At 48.3% G+C, this 18,155-nt stretch overlaps 1 long non-coding RNA gene across 1 annotated transcript; it reads left to right on the top strand.

Moving 5' to 3' along the window:
- Positions 1-10,558: 10,558 nt before the first annotated feature.
- LOC104913661 (uncharacterized) lies at positions 10,559-13,629 on the top strand. Its single transcript, XR_795532.4, has 3 exons — positions 10,559-11,013; positions 12,027-12,184; positions 12,310-13,629. It is a non-coding gene; the product is annotated as an uncharacterized LOC104913661 (long non-coding RNA).
- Positions 13,630-18,155: the final 4,526 nt, after the last annotated feature.

Genomic DNA, 18,155 nt, shown 5'->3' with positions numbered 1-18,155 from the left:
GCTCTAGAGCCAAGAAAAAGCTGATGGAGTTGGATGCTCTGCAAATAGAAACAAGATTAAGTCACTCTGACACATGTGAAATGACTTCCTCAGTCCTGTGGGACAGGCTGCGTGATACAGCAGTTCTGACCTGAATTTAGAGGCAATGTTGGCAAGAGGAAACTGCCAGGAAAAGGCAGAGTAAATGTAGATGCACAGCCTAACCACAGGACTGGCACTGCAAGGCAGTGGCTTTCCAGCTGGAACAGGAGACGTTTGCCGTTAGGAGCATTGCTCAATGCCCTCTCTACCCCTCACACCCAGTGGGTGATTCTTCCCTGCAGCACTGGGGACATCCCAAGGGATAAACAGACCTTCCTCAGACCCCAGCCTTCAAGAAGCCCCTTCTGCTTGGGTGAAGAGATATCATAAAACATGTTTCATAAGGAGCAGCTATGCACGTCTGGAACAGGCTTTGGTGAAGTCTGCCCACAGAAGCTGTGGGTGCCCCATCCTTGGGGGTGCCCAAGGCCAGGTTGGATGGAGCTCTGGGCAGCCTGAACTGATGCCTGAACATTTGCAGCCCTGCCGTGGCAGAGAAGTTGGCACATAATGAACACTGAGGTCCCTTCCAACCAAGCCATTCTGTGCTTCTGTATCTATAAAATCCTCTTGGGTTTGGGCACTTGCCTGCTAATATCCAGGGAGAAGGATGGGGATAAAGTCACACTCATCTTGTTTTTAACTGATGTGCCCACGTTGGTCCCCATAGTCAGCACTCATTGTACTGCAAATGCCTTCCGTGGAAAGGAAGGGGAAAGAAGTAAATGCTGTGGTTGTTTCTTGGGAATGAAATTGTACCGTATTGATTAAGTCAAGAGGCTGCAGAGGGCAGCTGCAGCTCCTTCTTCTGCTCCCAATGTTCATCTCAGCTCATACATTAGTTTCAAAAAGATTTTAATAATAAAAAATGAAAATATAACCAGGGCATTGATTCCACTACTGTTCTTACTGAGCAATAAACCTACTGGTTGCCACTGAACAAAAAGGAAAAAGCAATTGTAAGAGATGCCTGGATAAACGCCCCGATCTGTCAATGTTTCTGATGGAGATAAATTTTGTTGGTAAAAGCAAAGTTCCAGCCCTGAAATAAAAGGAACCCAGAGCCATTAATATCAATAAAAATCGGTCTGCCGGACTTATTGAAGGATTGGTGCAGCTGGGAGTAAGAATGCAGAGGGGATGATACTGCAAGAGGAGCTCTGTGGGTCTGCAGAGAGAGGGGAAAGAAATAAGAGAAAAGGGAGGGAGGAGGGAGGAAACAAAGGAAAACATTTAGTGGGGCAGTCCTCAGGGAATCAGCCTCTCATCAGGCACCTGAAAAAGGATGGAGTTAATGCAGAGCATCTGTACAGCTTGAAAATTGTCTTTTCTGAGCACTCAGTAATGGGCCTGCAGGCCCATCATAGAAACATAGAATCATGGAACTGTTAAGGTTGGAAAAGACCACTAAGATGATGACGTCCAACCATCAACGCCATTGTGCCCACCGGACCAGAAAGAGCTCAGCCCCAAGGTCTGCCAGCTCAGCCCCACAGCACATGGGACAATGCTGGCTTCCAGTCCCTTGGGAGAGACAGCAGGTACAGCCAAGTTCATTCCTCACTGCATGCAGATCAAGAGCCAGCAAGGGAGGTGACTTCAGCTCTTTGGCATGTCAAGCCATTGATCTTATGGTGTGATTCCCCTGCTAAGTTTCCTTGTGGGCACGTTTTGCTGTTGTCCCTGGGAGTTTTGCCAACTAAGACCGAGTCAAAGCCCGTCCCATGGAATGCTTCTTCACTGCAGTTTTGTGGGACGTGCCAGAGAGTAACAGGGTGACAGTGGAACAAGGAAGAGATGCTGGGCAATAACAAACAGCCTGGTGTGGGGACAGGGACATGCTGTACCCAGTGCTTGGGTAGAGCAAAATTTCCTGGGGGAACGTTTGGGACCACCAACATTTGCAAGACTTCTTCAGAAATTCAAGGGCTGCTCTGAAAGTAATGCCTCCTATTTTATCATGTTGGCCAACAATGTCAGATGCAGATGTTGGTGGGATGGCAGCAGAGGCTGAACCTTCCCGATAATATTCCATTCCATTTCGTTGCCATGTGACAGATGGCAGCAGAGGGGCACTCTGACAGAACAGTGCCTGACATGGGAGCGCGTATGAAGCAAAGGGGTGGAATTGAATTCTTCCTGTTGTTCTTCATCAACACTTACTGAATGTTCATGAAGACCAAACTTTCTGAAGGCCCTGAGCAAGGGCGAGCTAGCCTTGGAGATGACCTACCCTGGAGGCAGCTCTGGTTCAGGCTCATTTTAAACATTCCATCTTTCTAAAGACAGAATAGAAACTGGGAGAGGTTGGAGATGAGGGAAGATGTGTGACTGCATGTTTTCATGGGAATTCATCTTTTTGTCCTTTTTTTTTTTTTTAATCAAAAAGTATCTAAATTTAACGCTGAAACCTCATTTTTAAACATAACTTCAGTACATATTGTACTGAAAGATGTTGAATGGGAGCACTTTGGCTTCAAAAGACAAGAAACGCAGAATTTGATTGATCAGTTTTTTGACCTAAATATGAAATTTCAGGAAGCACTGAGTAAACTGGCTTGGCTGGCTCTGATTAGTGCTGAGTGTTACCATCAGCCAGGCAAAATAATTGCAATCCTGAGCTTTGTAAAAATTGCAAAATGCTTTAAGTGAAATAACTGCCAATGCAAACAACTTTAAGCAGCTGACAGAAGTCTCCATGCCAGGATGTCACCATTCCATTTATTCTCCATCACTCTATGCATTCCCTGAGCAAAAGAGAATGCTGTGGCCATGAGGAGAGCAGGAATTACTAAGAGCCCTTTCAGAGCTGATAATGAAGCAGGAGGGGCACAAGTCCCTTGGTGTGTGCTTTTAGCAGCTGTGGAAGTGCAGATGGAGCTGAGATTCTGCACGGGACGGGAGCAGGATGCAAGGCTCTGGCTGATGGAATTAAGTGGCCACAGCTGCTGGCATGGTGCTCTGTGATCAGATTTAATCAGCCTTATGCTGCTTGTGCTTAAAGCAAATTAAATTAAACCTCGTTTAAAGTAATGAAACCCAAGTAAGCAATGTGCTGGATCGAAGCTGGAGGGGGAGTGGACTGTCACTGCTGGAAATGTCACCACTGACACTGCTGGATCAGGGCTTCCCTCAGAGGGGCTGGAAGGGATCGCAGGGCTGGTGGACAACCCACTGAGAACAACTGAACCTTCAGCTGGGACGGATGAAGAGGGACATCCTGAGAAACGCCACATTGGGTGCTCCGTATAGGACAAGCATGGGAAGGTCCCAAAGGGCAGGGAGATGCTCCTCACCAAAGGGAACCTCTCCTGCTTCCATCATCTATCCTATCTAATTAATCTGGACTCAGATTCACCATAGAACCTGTTGCCCAGAGAAGATGTGGCTGCCCCATCTCTTGAGGCTGCTTTGGATGGGACTCCAGGAAGCACGATCCAGTGCCTAACAGTGTTTGGCAACCCTGCCCATGGCACAGTGATTGGAAATGGATGATCTCTGGGGTCTCTTCCAACCCTAGCCATTCTATGACTCCACAGTTCTAGCTACACAGGACTGTTATTTCCCACATTGTTTTGCACTGGTGCTTGCTCCTGGCTTGTGAACAGCAAAGTTATTTAAATCAGAGCTGTGCCAGCCCTGAAAGTCCCTCCACATTTCTTTCTCCCAAACCACTGCCAATCTCCCTACAAATCTCCAAAGTAAAGAAAGCAACAGGAGCCCTCCAGCCTTTGCAGCCTCCTGCAGAACCGAAGCCTGATTCTTACCTCCAGGGTGCCTCAGAGCAGACAGTCACCAAACCAGTTCACATTTCCTCTGGCATAGAGCACAAACGATGGCTGGGAAGGGGAGAGGTGAATTGTATACATTTAGGTTCATTCATGAAAAAATTTTGGGTCACTGATCGGATGCCAGCAAAAGCAGGAGCCCATCCCATCCACGCTGGAGAGATGTGCAGACATGAGGAAGGAGTTCAGGTGAAACATGCCTGGATGGCTTCCAGAAGGCTGTGCTGGGGCAGCAGCTGAGCTGGGTTCTCTCCTGTGTAGGGCAAAGCCCTGCGCCAAGGGAACCCCCATCACCCACTGCCAAGAACTGGGAAACTGAGAAGTGTCTGCCTGCATTGCCCTTCCGGTGCTTGGCTTTGCATTTTTGATTTATTTATAGTATGAATGTGTAATAGCATGCTATATGACCTCAGCTGGTTGCCACTCACTTGCGCAAGAGTAAATTTTTGACACTGATGATTAAGATTGCTTTGTTGTGATCAGCAGTGATCTAGGAAGTCCAAAGCTGTAAAATTAGGTGTTCAGCATGACAGCAGGGTAGGCAGACACCTGTACAAGCTGTCTTAGGAAGTCTTATACTTTTACAGTGACCCATTATTTGCTGAGTAGTGACCATAAAAAAAGTTTCTGGTGGAAGAAGTGTTGGACCCCTCACTATAAGAAAAACATGGAGACCGTGGAGCGTGCCCAGAGATGGGCATGGAGCTGTGAGGGGTCTGGAGCACAAGTGTGATGGGGAGCAGCTGAGGGAGCTGGGATGGGTCAGTGTGGGGAAGGGGAGCTCAGGGGGGAGCTCAGTGCTCTCTGCAACTCCTGAAAGGAGGTTGTGGTGAGGTGAGGTTGGCCTCTGCACCCAGGTAACAGCAATAGGATGGGAAGTGATGGCCTCACATTGTACCAGGAGAGGTTCAGACTGGATATTAAGAAAAAATACTTCTCAGAAAGAGTGGTCATTCACTGCAACAGGTCTGCCCAGGGAGTGGTGGAGTCACCATCCCTGGAGGTGTTCCAGAACCATGGAGATGTGGCACTGAGGGATGTGGTCAGGGGGCATGGTGAGGATGGGTTGATGGTTGGATTTGGTGCTCGGAGAGGTCTTTTCCAACCTTGATGATTCTGTGATTCTGTGAAGAAAACCCACCTTCCTTTTCAGACAATAAAATAGTAATGTAAGAGAAAGCCAGACCTTGGGATGCACTGAAAGCCTGAGATGCTGAGATCCTGAGGAAACCTGCCTTGCTTGTCCAACCCAACAAATGCAGCCACTGAGCTTAGAAGTGAAAAAGCAGCACCCACGCTTGTTCTTGTGGCTGGGGAGCACAAACAAGCCGTTAACTGATTCCCCCCCACACACACACACACCCCATGCTGTGCCTTTGGGAGCTGGTGCTCAGCTGCTGCAGTGTGAAACCTTCACAGAGCGAGAAGCATCTGTGCAGAGCTCAGGGCTTCCTGCTGCCACCACGCTCACCCAATGCAGGACGGGCTGGGACAAGGCTGCAAAAAGGTGCTTCTTGTGCTGAGGAATGGCTGCAGAAAGGACAGCTGATGCTGGAGGAGTGGTTGCAGGAGGAGATCCAGGCCTGGAGACCTTCACTCTGCACAGCACCAGGGGAAACAGTAAGCTAACGTAACCGTGATACTTTTATGGTTTTTCTTGAGGGCTTTATGGAAGCAGGGCTGGCTCAGCTTGCAGCTGCCAAGAGCTGAGGTGGGTTTTGCAGCACTGCATGGCTTTTGGAAGAGATGCATTTGTGCAAAACAAGTGTGGAACAGCACCAATTCTGCACTCCACACTTCCACTGATGCACACGCATTCTGCAGGTTCCATTCACAGCAGGTGGGCAAAGTGCTGAGAATCAAGTTTAATTTTCATCTAAGAATAAGTTACCTACCAGTCTCTAGATCTCACCCAGACCATTCCCATCTGACACTTGCTGTCTGTGGGGAGTGGATGGTGTTTCTGCTCCCTGGATAAATGATTAAAAGCATGTAAAAAAGCTACATCAAGATAGATGAGAGACTAGTGCTTTGTGCTCCTGCTTGTGAAGTATTTCCAATTTGCAAATTCCTGCAGCGCAGCAATTTCAGGGCTTGTACCAAGGAATTGGTGACAATCAGGAAGGCACAGGTTGAGCAGGACAGCAGCTCCAGTTCACTGCATGGGCTTTCTGAGCATCAAAAGCAGACTGAGAAATGTCCTGCATATTATTCTGTGCAGCAATGTGAATTTCAAGGGAAGATGCTAGCAAACCTTCCTTCCGCAATCTTGTTCAACTGCTTGAGTTAGCAAAGCAAGAGGTAGTCCATGTCACTACTTGAAGAGGTTGTCTTTCCTTCAGAAGGAAATTGGAAGACATTCTGTATATTCTGCAGATGCAGAGCACCCAGTAAATGGAAACAAAGAGTTGTCTTTCCTCAGGAATACATCCCAGTCATTGGAAACATAGGGTGGACCTTTTTCTTCGCATCCTTTGCACTGGTACCACCAGCATCATCCCAGCAAAAGAGGCAGTCAATGGTAGAACTATTGCACAACACCAAAGATCCAAGCAGCCCTGCTGCAGCCTAAGGCAGCATCCTAAAACCAGCTGACATCTCACTGCCTACAGAATCTGGGCATCATAGCTCCAAAATTAAAACATCCTTAATGAGTGCTTGCAAAGCAGGGTGTGGCCACTCAAGAGGGAGCTGCATTAAGTGAATGGCGAGTGTCTTGTAATGGAAAGGATATTCCTCTAATTGTAAGAGTTTCCTGGCTCTGACATAACGAGGAGAATTATTTCTCAGTGTGTCAGCTTTACTGTCAAGCTGCGGCTGCACACTCAGCACAGGCTCGATGCCATCAGCCTGGAGGTTATTACAGCTGGCATTAGGCAGCTGCTGCTCTGGGCAAACCCGAGGCCACACTGAGCTGAGGGCAATGAACTCAACTGGGGATGCAGTCAACGGACAGAGGGACACAGGGTTGGCTCTATGACCTCTGTGCCAGCCACCACATCCCCAACAGCCACCTCAGCCCTTCCTTTCTGCTGGCTGCAGCTCCAGGTGCACAGAGGTGATGGGGAACCAAGGAGAGGTACAATATCTGGGGAACGCTGCGTGCTTACCTGAGCAGGAGAACGTTCTTGAGTTTGCAAAATTGGGTCAAAAATTGCTCAGTGACAAAATTTCTATTGCTTTCTGCTTCCACTCAAGATGAAAATAAATGAAAATGTTGTGCCAGGCTCATTGCTGCTGCAACCACATCTGTTCCAGTGCACATTGGGGTGAGAGCAGGATGGGTTTTGGTAGCACCACTTCCAGCCCCAGGACAAGGAAAGGGAAGCCAGGGATGAGCATCCAGCCCAGCATTGCCTCTCACAAAAGGTGTCCATGTCCCCAGAATGTGTCCCATCTGCTTTTCCTCCACAGTCCCAGCAATGTGCACTGAAAGGCTGTAGGTGAGATAGTTGCAACCCCACTCTGCTGAAGTCCTGACTTTGTGTTCAGTAGGAGATGTATGCACCCCTAAGTGACTTCAAGCCACCTTATTTTTTGGCCTTCTCTGTATTTTCCAAAATTAAGGCTTTATTTTGCTTCCATATGCTTGGGGAGCATTCATTTCTCTTGGAAGTCCCATGTAGCATATAATCATAGAATCATGCAAGTTGGAAAAGACTACTAAGATCATCTAGTCCAACCATCAGCCCATTGCCATGGTGTGCTATAACACATCACCAGGTGCTGCAAGAGTCTCTGCAAGACACAGAATGAGCCACGATGTTGGATCTGTGAGTTTGATCCAACTAGTCAGTCTACTCCAACCAAGCATGATCTGATTAGCTCTCAGTAAGTGACCTAAAAGTACTTCAAAATTATGTATTTCTCCATTTTGCAATTAGAGGTTCAACATCTTTAGTTGTAGGAATATTCTTTGGAATTCTCTTTTAGATAGTGTAGAGTGAGCCAAGCATTTTGGAGTTGTTTGGGTACGGCCATGAGCCAAGGCATGGCTCTTGACTTTGAGCATGGCATGAACTCCTCCCTGTCCCCATGTCCCCAGTGGATGTGACCCTATAGATATCAGAGCTGCACTCAAACATGCACATGCACACACACCAAACCCCCTCTGTGTTACTTCCACCAGCCCTTCTGAAGCTCTTCTGGGGCAGTCCCACCATGACAGGGCACATCCTGCTTTCTGGTTTGGGTCTGGACCTTTTGCTCCAAGCTGTGAGACTCACACATGGGCTGAGTGTTTGGTTGTTGCTCTGCACTGCGTGATGGGAGCCAGAACCGAGCCAAATAAATGAAAAGCACATTTCAAACAAATAAATGGGGATTTATCTACGCAGACAGCGTTGTCAGCACAGTGGAAGGAGATAAGGCTCAGCTCCCGTTGCAGAAATTTCACACAAATTGATCATTGTAAACCCTCACAGTACCTAGCAGAGTTAATTATATTTCACACCTTAGATAAATAGAACACATCCTCCAGTAAGTTCTGCTGTCTCGGCAGGGTGAGGATGGAGCTGCAGCTTCCCCTGGAACAGGATGTGTGGTCAGGGGTAGAAAAAGTACTGGATAAGGCTGGAATAACATGCAGATGCTGAAATTGCTCCAATTTCTACTTATTTGCTGATCAATTATGAGCTGAGAAGGAGATTTAAAATAAACAACAATCATTTCAATCAATGGCCAGGAAAGTGTGCGAAATCAAAGCAGCTCTGCCTCATTTTTCTATGATCCAGTGTCCAGCCCATGGGAAGAGCCTTTAGCTGTGAGGCCAGAAGCTCCATCTTCCCATGGCCAAAACCAACACCATACTGATGACGCACCAACCCCAATGGCATTGCCACAGGCAGGGCTCCAGAAGGGCATTGCAGTGTCACTGCTGGGATGCTTCATTAATGCATTAAAAAAAATAGTGTAAGGACATCAGGAGAATTTTGAAGGCTGACACCTCTTGCCCAGTTACCACAAATGATCTCAGCGGCACCTATTAAATCATTTCAGAAAATACCTGGAAACATTAACCAGCAAAAAAAATTCCACCTCATGTTTCCATTGGCTCAGATATATGCAATCAACCTTATTTTGAGAAACAAAAAAAGCAAACAACAATGAGTTGAATTATCATTTGTACCTTTGCGGTCCCGGTAAAATTTCCCATCGTTTCTCCGGTTGCAAGTTCAGAGAGAATAGGTACATGGGGCAAAGCTGAATCAGGAAATAACAAAATGGGTAGAGGGGAAATTCAACAAGCCCTGTGCGATGGCGGATCTGAGGCTGGGCTCTTGCCTTGGGCCTGATTCCCAGCACATCACACCAGTGTGACCTTCAACATAACCGCATGAGAGAGGGCTCTTCGGTGCTCTGAATCCTGAAATGACTGACTGCTTACTCAGGCAACATCCTCCTGGGCTAATTAGTCACTTGTTGTCACTCGTTCTCGTTTCTTTGCTCTTGCATTGGCTCCGTGGCACAGCTGTGTCTCCATCACCATCCAAGTGCTCTGCTCAAAGGGCATTTCCACTGCTTGGGCTGAGCCCAGGGCTCTGTAGGGCAGCTCTGTGCACCTGAGGCTGTTGGCTCACATGGTTGTTCTTCTAAAGATGCTTTCCATTCCTGGCTGTCCTCGAAGGGCTTCAGAAGGGCTCATACGCAGTTTTGAAGATGTAAGCAAAAAATTATTTACCACTGGCTTCCCACTGCTGCCCAACAGCCACTTCTTCCGAGAGGAGAAGTGATGGCCTCAGGTTGTACCAGGGGAAGTTCATGCTGGATATTAGGAAAAACTCCTCCAAAAGAGTGGTGATGAGCGGCACAGCTGCCCATGCAGTCACCGCCCCTGGAGGTGTTCCAGAACCGTGGAGATGTGGCACTGAGGGCAGCATTGGTGGTAGATAGATGGTGGGACTTGATGACCCTAAGGGTCCTTTCCAACCTTAATGATGCTGTGATTCTTGGAAAAATTATGTTCAGTCCCTTAATTAATTTATGCCACCCTTGAGCCAGCCCTGCAGCAGGAGTCCTACAGATCTCAATTTCTCTCTCACTCAATTTTTGTGCTCTAAATTGTCCAAATTCAGTGCTGAGCTCAGCAGGGACACCCTGTCTCATTCCTCCATGCTGGGGAGGAACTTGGGGCGGATTTATGTGTCCATCCCTTGTTCACCACGCTGGTATCTTGTGCTCTCTTCCCTCTTTTACAGTAATACCATTTTGCAAGCAGAAATGGCTAGTCATGAGGATGTAGATGGCTTGCCTCATCAGCCACAAGATCTTCCTAATTTCACTGAGATTAAAAACCACCCAACATACTGTTTTGTTTGACTCTATGTGCCAGCTCAGACGCTCCATCAATCACGAGCCAGAGGAGTCTGAATACCTCACAACTAACACAAATACTTGCTGAGCTCAGCTGCAAGATGCTAATCACACACATGTGTGTTGTTACTGTACGGTGGCAACTGTTCCTCAGCTAATCAATTATGTTAATAGCCCTCATAAATAATTTTGTTGTGGTTAGGTAGGGGTGTGAATACAACTTGCCTCACATGCTAGTGTGCAAGGCCATTCATCTGGCACAAATAGGGGCATGGCTCTTAAATCTGATTTATCTTGTGTAAACTGGGGATAGTTCCATTGATGAAAATGGAACGTTTTCATTCATTTACATTTCACCTGTTGTAGTTTTTTTAAAGTTTTGTGGCTTTTCTTCCTCTTCTGCCTATTCTGGTCTTCTCCCTAATGCTGCCATGGCACGCAAGGCATGTGGGTGCTGAGCCAAGTGCCTATAGGAAATCTGCTGCTCTGAAACACCACCCCTGGCTGCAGGCCAGAGCTGGATTCCTGCTTTCATCATCGATTTCCCCTGCAAGCATAAGGCAGTGACTCACTCTTCTCACACCTCACTTTACAGAGAGCAGCAGAAAGGTGATGATGACATCTTTTTCTCGCTTGGGTGATTCAAGTGTGATGCAACCTCTTGGGACAGGGAATCTCACACTCCTCCAGCCCAACCTGTGACCTGCAGAGCTGTGGCTGGCAGTTTGGCCATTGGTCCCTCCTGGCTCCAGGGATGGACTTGTCACTGCAGGGTTTTGCAGATGGGAAGGCAACAAGCCCAGTTCATGGAAAGACTCCATTAATAGCACAGGTAAGGCTGATGTTTAACTGTAATCAAGATTCAAGCAGTTCTTGGAGCTATGGTGCCTGCAGAGCAGCAGGATCGGGACCACAGCCATAGGCACGGTTGGGCCCACAAGACCTGGAGATGTGGCAGCATCTCGAGGCAGAAAGCCATTCCCATCCCTTGGCACTGTGCCTAAACAGGCAGATGCAGCATGCACTGTTCCATGGGGATTTGGGGTGTTGAATGATCTGTTTGGGAGTGCTGGGCTCCCTCCTCGTGTCACATTGAGGAACAGCTGCCAGAAGCATTAACATTCCCAGCTGATCCTCTGGGATGGCAGAAGGCTCTGTTCTTAGTGGTACCCAGTGCACCCAGATGTGAGCACATCAGCAGCACTCAGCACACTAACAATAAACCTGCCAAGAGATAGCTCATGAGCTCAGTGCACAGGATGCATTCCTCTCCCCTTCCTACTGCTTTCCTCTGTGCCCCAGCACCTCGTTGTGCCCAGTCCCTGTCCCTTGCTGTGTTGTTAACCTGGAGTTCCCACTAAAGCACAAAGGCTGTGTGCTTTTTCATTGTTTGCTTCCAAACTCCATAAACAAGCCTCATTTCCCAGATGGCTGTTTTGACTGGCCACGTGTAGCTGCTATTTGGACAGCAGGGTGCTTCTTTGAAAACATGAAGTATTTGGATGAGCTATTCTGGAGTGGTGAGCTCGGATCTGATAGCCTGGGCCACTTTTAGATCCTGTTTGCCTAATGCAGCTGGATTTTCTCTTATCCAAGAACTCAGCACTGGACCTAGGACATAGGAGGAAGTGCATCCAGCAGCCTCCCAGTGAGTCAGGCTGAGCTGCACCCAGGTCTTCACACACAGCTCTGGCTGGGAGGAAGGACCTGAGCAGCATGGAGGGAAGGGAGATGAGAAAAAGGGGTATGTTACAGAATGGATGATGAACTTTGGATGCTGAATTTCATCAGCTTCCCAAAAGGCCCCAGCAAGTGGGGCTGCTCGGAGCTGTTTCTCTTTTCCAGGCAGAGCAAATCAGGATGCTTCCAGATGGCAAAGGGGGAAAGGTCTCATGGGAAGGCATCCATCCAGCCACACAATCCAGAAAGCCACCTGCTGTTGCACAGTACAGAAGCCTGTGCTTCTCCTGAGCTCCCATCCTGCCCCACAGAGCTTCAATCAGGTTTGTATCAATGTTTGGGTGCTCCTGGACCACGTCCTCCTGCTGCAGCAAGTTTTAGGGGTTGGGGGATTCTCTGCTCCCTGCACGCAGCCTCCATCACTGCTTTGGTTTTATTCCTTCTGCAGTAAGATTCTTGGCCCCATCCTCTCCCTGCTCCTTCCCTGGACCAGCATCTCCCAGCCCAAGCAGGACTGGAAGAAGAACTGGTAAAAAGTAGAGTCACTGCTTTAGAGGGTTTGCAGGGGGAATACAGCAGAATCAGGGAGGACTGCTTGCACGCATCTCATTTAGAAACAACACAACGGAGAAGAAGAAACCACAGCAGCATTTGGAGAAATGTTTCATTCCCGTAATCAGCATGGGCAGAGAACAAGAAAATCAACTCTAAAGTGTCCTCCAGGAAACCAACGGTGGCAAAATGCAGCAGAGCAACACTTAATCTCAGCTGTACTGTGTCATTTTTGTATTCTATTTCACAGTCTTATTTTATTCTTGTTAAAAGAATAAGAATAATAATAGGATAAGGTAGGCATGGGAAAATATGAGCTAGCTGGGGGTTATTTCTGTGAACAGCTGTAGAAACAGGTTTTAACACACAATGAAAGCAGATGAGATCATAACTTTTAATAGGAACACATTTAATAAACCAAAGGCGGAGAGGAGATGATCCATCGCCTTTATCGAGAATTATTCATTACGATTTATATCAAGGAGGAAACAGCACTTTCCTAGAATCAGTGCATCTTCAACGGTAGGTTAAAAAAAAACCATGGGATTAATGATTTTTTGAGCGCTCTCCTTTGATAAAAGCCGTAACAGCCCAAGGAACATCAGCCATCCTGCTCCCTGTGTGCTCCCAGCCCAGCCCTGCCCTACCCTGGAGGAGCTGAGCAAGGAAGCACCAGGGCTCTGCACCGACTTGTGCCAAGAGCAGCAGCACGACTGCAGCCCAGCCTGCTGGCACAACTTCACCCCTGGAAAACACCAGGAGACGACGCTGGTCTCTGCCAGGGGTGACTCCCGAAGCTCTTGTGGCCCTGAGCCTTTGCATTCCTATTCAGGGAAAGAGATTCTGGAAAGTATGTGGGAATGAGGTAGCGATGAGGAGAGGCTGCCTGAAAACCTCCAGGTGGGACAGCGAGGAGAACGGATGTGTGGGCAGTCAGAGGAATTACCCCAGTGATACAGTGCATTCCTGGGACAGCAGATGCCGGCCAGCCCTGAGCAGTGCTGGTCTGTCTCAGCACAGACCTCAGTGCTTCACTCAGCACTGTTACCTCTGGTGGTGAGAATTCTGCTGTTAGAGGCTGCTCACTGGGCAGGACCTACAGGGCCAGCATCTGCCAAGCAGCACGAGTGCCCCAGGCTCATTTCTGAAGCAGCCCAGAGCAATTTCTCCATAATGTTCCATTAATGTGACAGCTAAAGCCCTGGCCTGCTGTAAAAACATCACTCCCATTTACATTAATTGCAACCATTTTCATGCAATTTGCTTCCAAATGTGACCAACCGCAGCTTCAGTGGCTGTGAGCTGATGAAGTCCCGTTGAAGTTCATCTCATTTATCACCCAGAGTGCAGTTATTACACTGGCTAAGGACGTGGCTCTGCACCGTTCCCTTTCAAGATACTGACCAACACCTGGTCAGAAACAAAGACAGAGTGCTGCTCCATTTGCTCAAAGAAGCTGTGGATGCCAAATCCCTGGAGGTGCCCAAGGCCATGGATGGAGCCCTGAGCAGCCTGTGCTGGTGGGGGGCAACCAGCCCATGGCAGGAGGCCAAAACAAGATGATGTTTAAGGTCCCTTCCAATCCGAGCCATTCTATGACTGGATGATCCTGCACCCGACAAGACTTTGGACTTCTTCAGCTCCTGACCAGCCACGAGGCAAACCACCTGCCCCCAGAGCAGCACTGAGGAGGAATGAAATATCACTTCATGTAAATAATAACTAGCGACTACAGCAACATTGCTGTACTCTGACCAACTTCTATACTAACACGGAGGTTTCTTCACATGCCAGGGACATTTTTGTTACAGTTATTTGGTATTTGTAGAATCATAGAATGGATTGGGTTGGAAGAGACCTTAAAGATGGTGTAGTTCCAAGTCCCCTGCCATGGGCAAGGATATATTTCACTGGTATTTATCATGCAACCATCATCTCTTTAAACACAAATCGTTTCCATACTGGGGAAATCTTAAGAAAAAGGCATTTTTCCATGTGCCTCATTCACTGCTCAGGGTCCCTGAGGGTCCCAATCATCCTGCTGCCAGTGATGCAACTTTCAGCCTGAAATAAATAACCTGCAGCCTAACCATGTAACAGCACGCAGTGTCATTGGGAGAGTACTTCCCTTTCCATGCAGCTGCTGCGGTCTCCCTTTCATTACTGGAAGCACTGCTGTGCCTTATGAGCCATAGTTCATCACTGGAAATGAATCTGGAGTTACAACAAAACCAAGAGTCGGAGTCATGAGTCAAATGTCCTCAGCTCATTGGCTGCCTGACAGCATTGCAGCATGAGTTAACCACAGCTGGGATTCCTTCCTGATAAAGAGCTGCATCACATGAGGCTATTGCACACACACCAATAGTAGCCAAGGATGTCGAATGAAAACTTTCAGCTCGCATATTTAAGGATCCCAATACTACTTTTAGAATCAGACAAAAAATAGTTCCTCTCCTGAAGTTGAGATTTCTCACTCGTGGTGAGACGTGACGCCAGATGCTGGCAGGAAGGGAAGGAGTTTGTATCACATTCATTGCATGCTCCATGCCCCCATGACTCCACCTCTCACCCAGCTTGGCGCTGGTGCGTACTGGTTGCTGCTGATGCCCACACTGGGGGAAAACACAACAACAGCTTGGAGAGAAAATGCAGATTCGCATTTGCAAATTGTTTCAGCAGCCAGTTTTAGTTTGCATCGTGAACTTGAAGTTGGAAGGGAAGCAAGGAGACAGAGTGGGCAGCGGGTAGAAGGCAAAAAACAGCACAACACAAACCTCCTCCTGCAGGAAAACAGTGTTGTGAAAAAGAGGCACGGCTGCAACAAGAAAACTGGACTGAGTAACGAGGGCTGGGAAAGGCACAGCCAAACCATGATGGGGGGTTTGCCAGCAATGTTGGTGATCACCTTCATTTCTGCATGACTTACAGATGCCAGGACCAGTTCTTCAGAAACCTGCTGTGTTTTTTGCAAATGCTGCATCTAGGCTGGTAAGAAGAACCCTGTGCAGCTGGTGGCATCGGCCTGCCATAAAACAAAACCTGTGCCCTGGCAAAGAGGTCATCAAGGTGCTACGTGCCAGTCCCACCTGAGGAATGTTTGATTCAGCAGGAATCCCCCATGGCTGATGCCAAGAATGAAGCATCTGGAAAAACACCGTGCCAACTTTGGCTCCAAAACGCCTTCTCCTGTTTGGTAATTGCATTCTCAGACAGCCTCACCAGCTTCAGCACACTGTGACCACCCCATTCCCTGCAGGCCGGGCACTGTGAGGACAGCTTTGTTTGGAGTAGCTGACATTTGCTGACGCTTCCATTCCTGGTGACGCCAATGCAGTTTTCCATCCTGGCCTATTTGTGGCTGCTGTTCAGAGCTGAAGTAAACAGCACAGCAGCCCCGTGTTTACAGCTGCACGCTGTGCCTTTCGCTGCAGCCACATCACAAGGCAGTGTGCTGGGGTCATGGGCAATGTCCGTAGCTTGGAGAGCTTTGAGGGGCATCAGGTTGTCTGGAGGATGCCCAAGGATTAACGTGAGGGCAATGTATCTCACAGCTGCTGGCAGTTCTTGGAAAGAAGAAAATGAGGAATCTGACCTTCAGAAAATCTCAGGTCTCCCATCACCTCTGATCATCACCTTGGTTTTCCCACAATACCAGAGTGCTGGGTGCTGAGCTTTACTAATCATTGCATTTTATATCAGGATGCTCAAGGCAAAGTGCTGAGCTCTTATGAGCATAATTTACCACTTACAAAGGGGCTGAACTGTTCTGAAAACCATATCCAGATTATGGATTCCAAATACTAGACCTCTTAATCCAGTTTCTGGGCTCATCATGAATGGAAACGAGCCATTCTTGGAAGGGAAACTTGGCCAAAGCTTTTCTCCTCTGCTGTATGAATAGAAACTGCACTCACAGCTGACACCAACAGACCTATACTGGAGAGCAACAAGACCTGTGTGTGATACTGTTCCCAAAGCAGCAAGTCATGCATCAATGGGACCAACGTGCACAAACGCCTTTATCTCTGCAGAACAAGGAGCTCAGCTCTCCTCTCCCCACAGTGTTACATCATCACACTGCTCTTAGTGTCAATTGGGATGCTCTTCCCCTATCTGCACTTAGCAAGAAGAAAAATAGATTTGAATCATAGAATCAAAAATAAGTCTTTTCTAACAATAGCTCTATTTCAGTAGCATACTCACTGCCCATCCAAAACAAAATCTGTTTGCTGACCGGTAAGTTCTCCCCTGCACAGCTATCCTCCACTGCTCTTCTCTGGCAGCCTGGCTGTGAGCTCTTAAGGTGGCCTTCCTTTGGGAAAACAGGCATTTAGTCCATGCTGTAGTGGCCACATGGCTCCTTGTAACAGCTCTCATTACCTTCGCTCAAGGGATATCTTCAGGAGCCACAGGAGAGCACTAGAATGGATGCATGGGAACACGCAGTGGGCAGAGCCGTTCTCCCATCCCAGACCTGGCGGTGCCAACATGCAGAGGTGCACACTGCAGGACAGCCCTCCAAGGTCACCCTTTTCTCTTTAGCTTAGCACCATCTAGAGGGATGTGCCTGCACAGCCAGGACAGCGGGACACATCAATTCTATGGCACGCTTTGGGCAAAGGGCAACGCCTATCTGTATTAGTTTTGGAGTGGGGGAAACCAAAGGCTTGGTAAGCAAAGCTTTGGAAGAGAAGCTCACCCCTCCAGCTCTCCTTGCTAAAACACAAAGCTGTGTTGCAGCCATTCGCTCCTGTCCTGGCAAAGCACTCTGTGATGGGAGGATGCGTCCTCCAGAAGGGAGTGGTGGCTGTGGGTTTGGGGCAGGACTGGGAGGGTCAGCAGCAGGAGGATGTGTAGGGTTTGGGTTTTTTCCTTGACTTGAATTTTACCACACTTACAGATCTTGCATCACACATTCCTGCAGGCTCCAGTGATGTCTGGTGATGTGATGGGGAGTTATTATTAAGCATTAAGAGCAAAGATCGTGATCCACGCTTTTAAGGATTGGAACTTGATGATCCTTGGGGTCCCTTCCAACCCAAGCCATTCTGTGATTCACGTTCATTCATGCCCTTGCCTTTCACTGGCACTGCACAAAAGCACAGCAGGGCTCCCGCTGATGTAAAGCTCTCTGTGCCAAATTACAGCTTTCAGCCCTGTGCATCAGAGCTTTCTCAAACCTCCCAACATGAAACACCGGAACAAGACCACGTGATGTTATCTCCTTTCTATCTCACACCATGATCTTGCACTTTCTTCCGCAGCAGCCCAGGCCATGGGTTTGCAGTGCTGTGAGATGCAGTGCCTGCTTCCCATTAGCCCTGAGGCAAGGTCATTGAGGAGCAATTGGAGATAGGAAGCACGTTGCTCTGGCCTAAGGAAACAGGGTTCAGAATTCACCTGGCTCTTAGGTCTGCTCAGCCCTGCGGCTGATGCTCCCCGAGCTTCCAGCTCCCCACGCTTCAAACGCACCATGGAGCCATATTCCATCCCCACAGGAGGAGGAGGAGGAGGAACCAGGCTGCAGGGATGCAAAAATGCAAAGGAGAGCGAGGCAGGCAGGCTGGGAAGGACAGCATTGCTGAGCCCCAGAGAAAATGGCTTGAGTAATTATCAATGGTAGGGAAACCTCAAGAGAGCATAAGTGGGATTTCTGCATGGCAAACACGCTGCATATTTTATGGCCTCGGCTTGTCTGGGGAGAAAGTCTGATAATGGAGCGGCTTGAATCACAGCCAG

Source organism: Meleagris gallopavo, chromosome 19 (assembly GCF_905368555.1).
Source record: "Meleagris gallopavo chromosome 19, MGAL_WU_HG_1.1, whole genome shotgun sequence".
NCBI lineage: Eukaryota > Metazoa > Chordata > Aves > Galliformes > Phasianidae > Meleagris > Meleagris gallopavo.
Note: the sequence above shows the minus strand (reverse complement) of the source record. Positions and strands in the feature narration are given on the sequence as shown.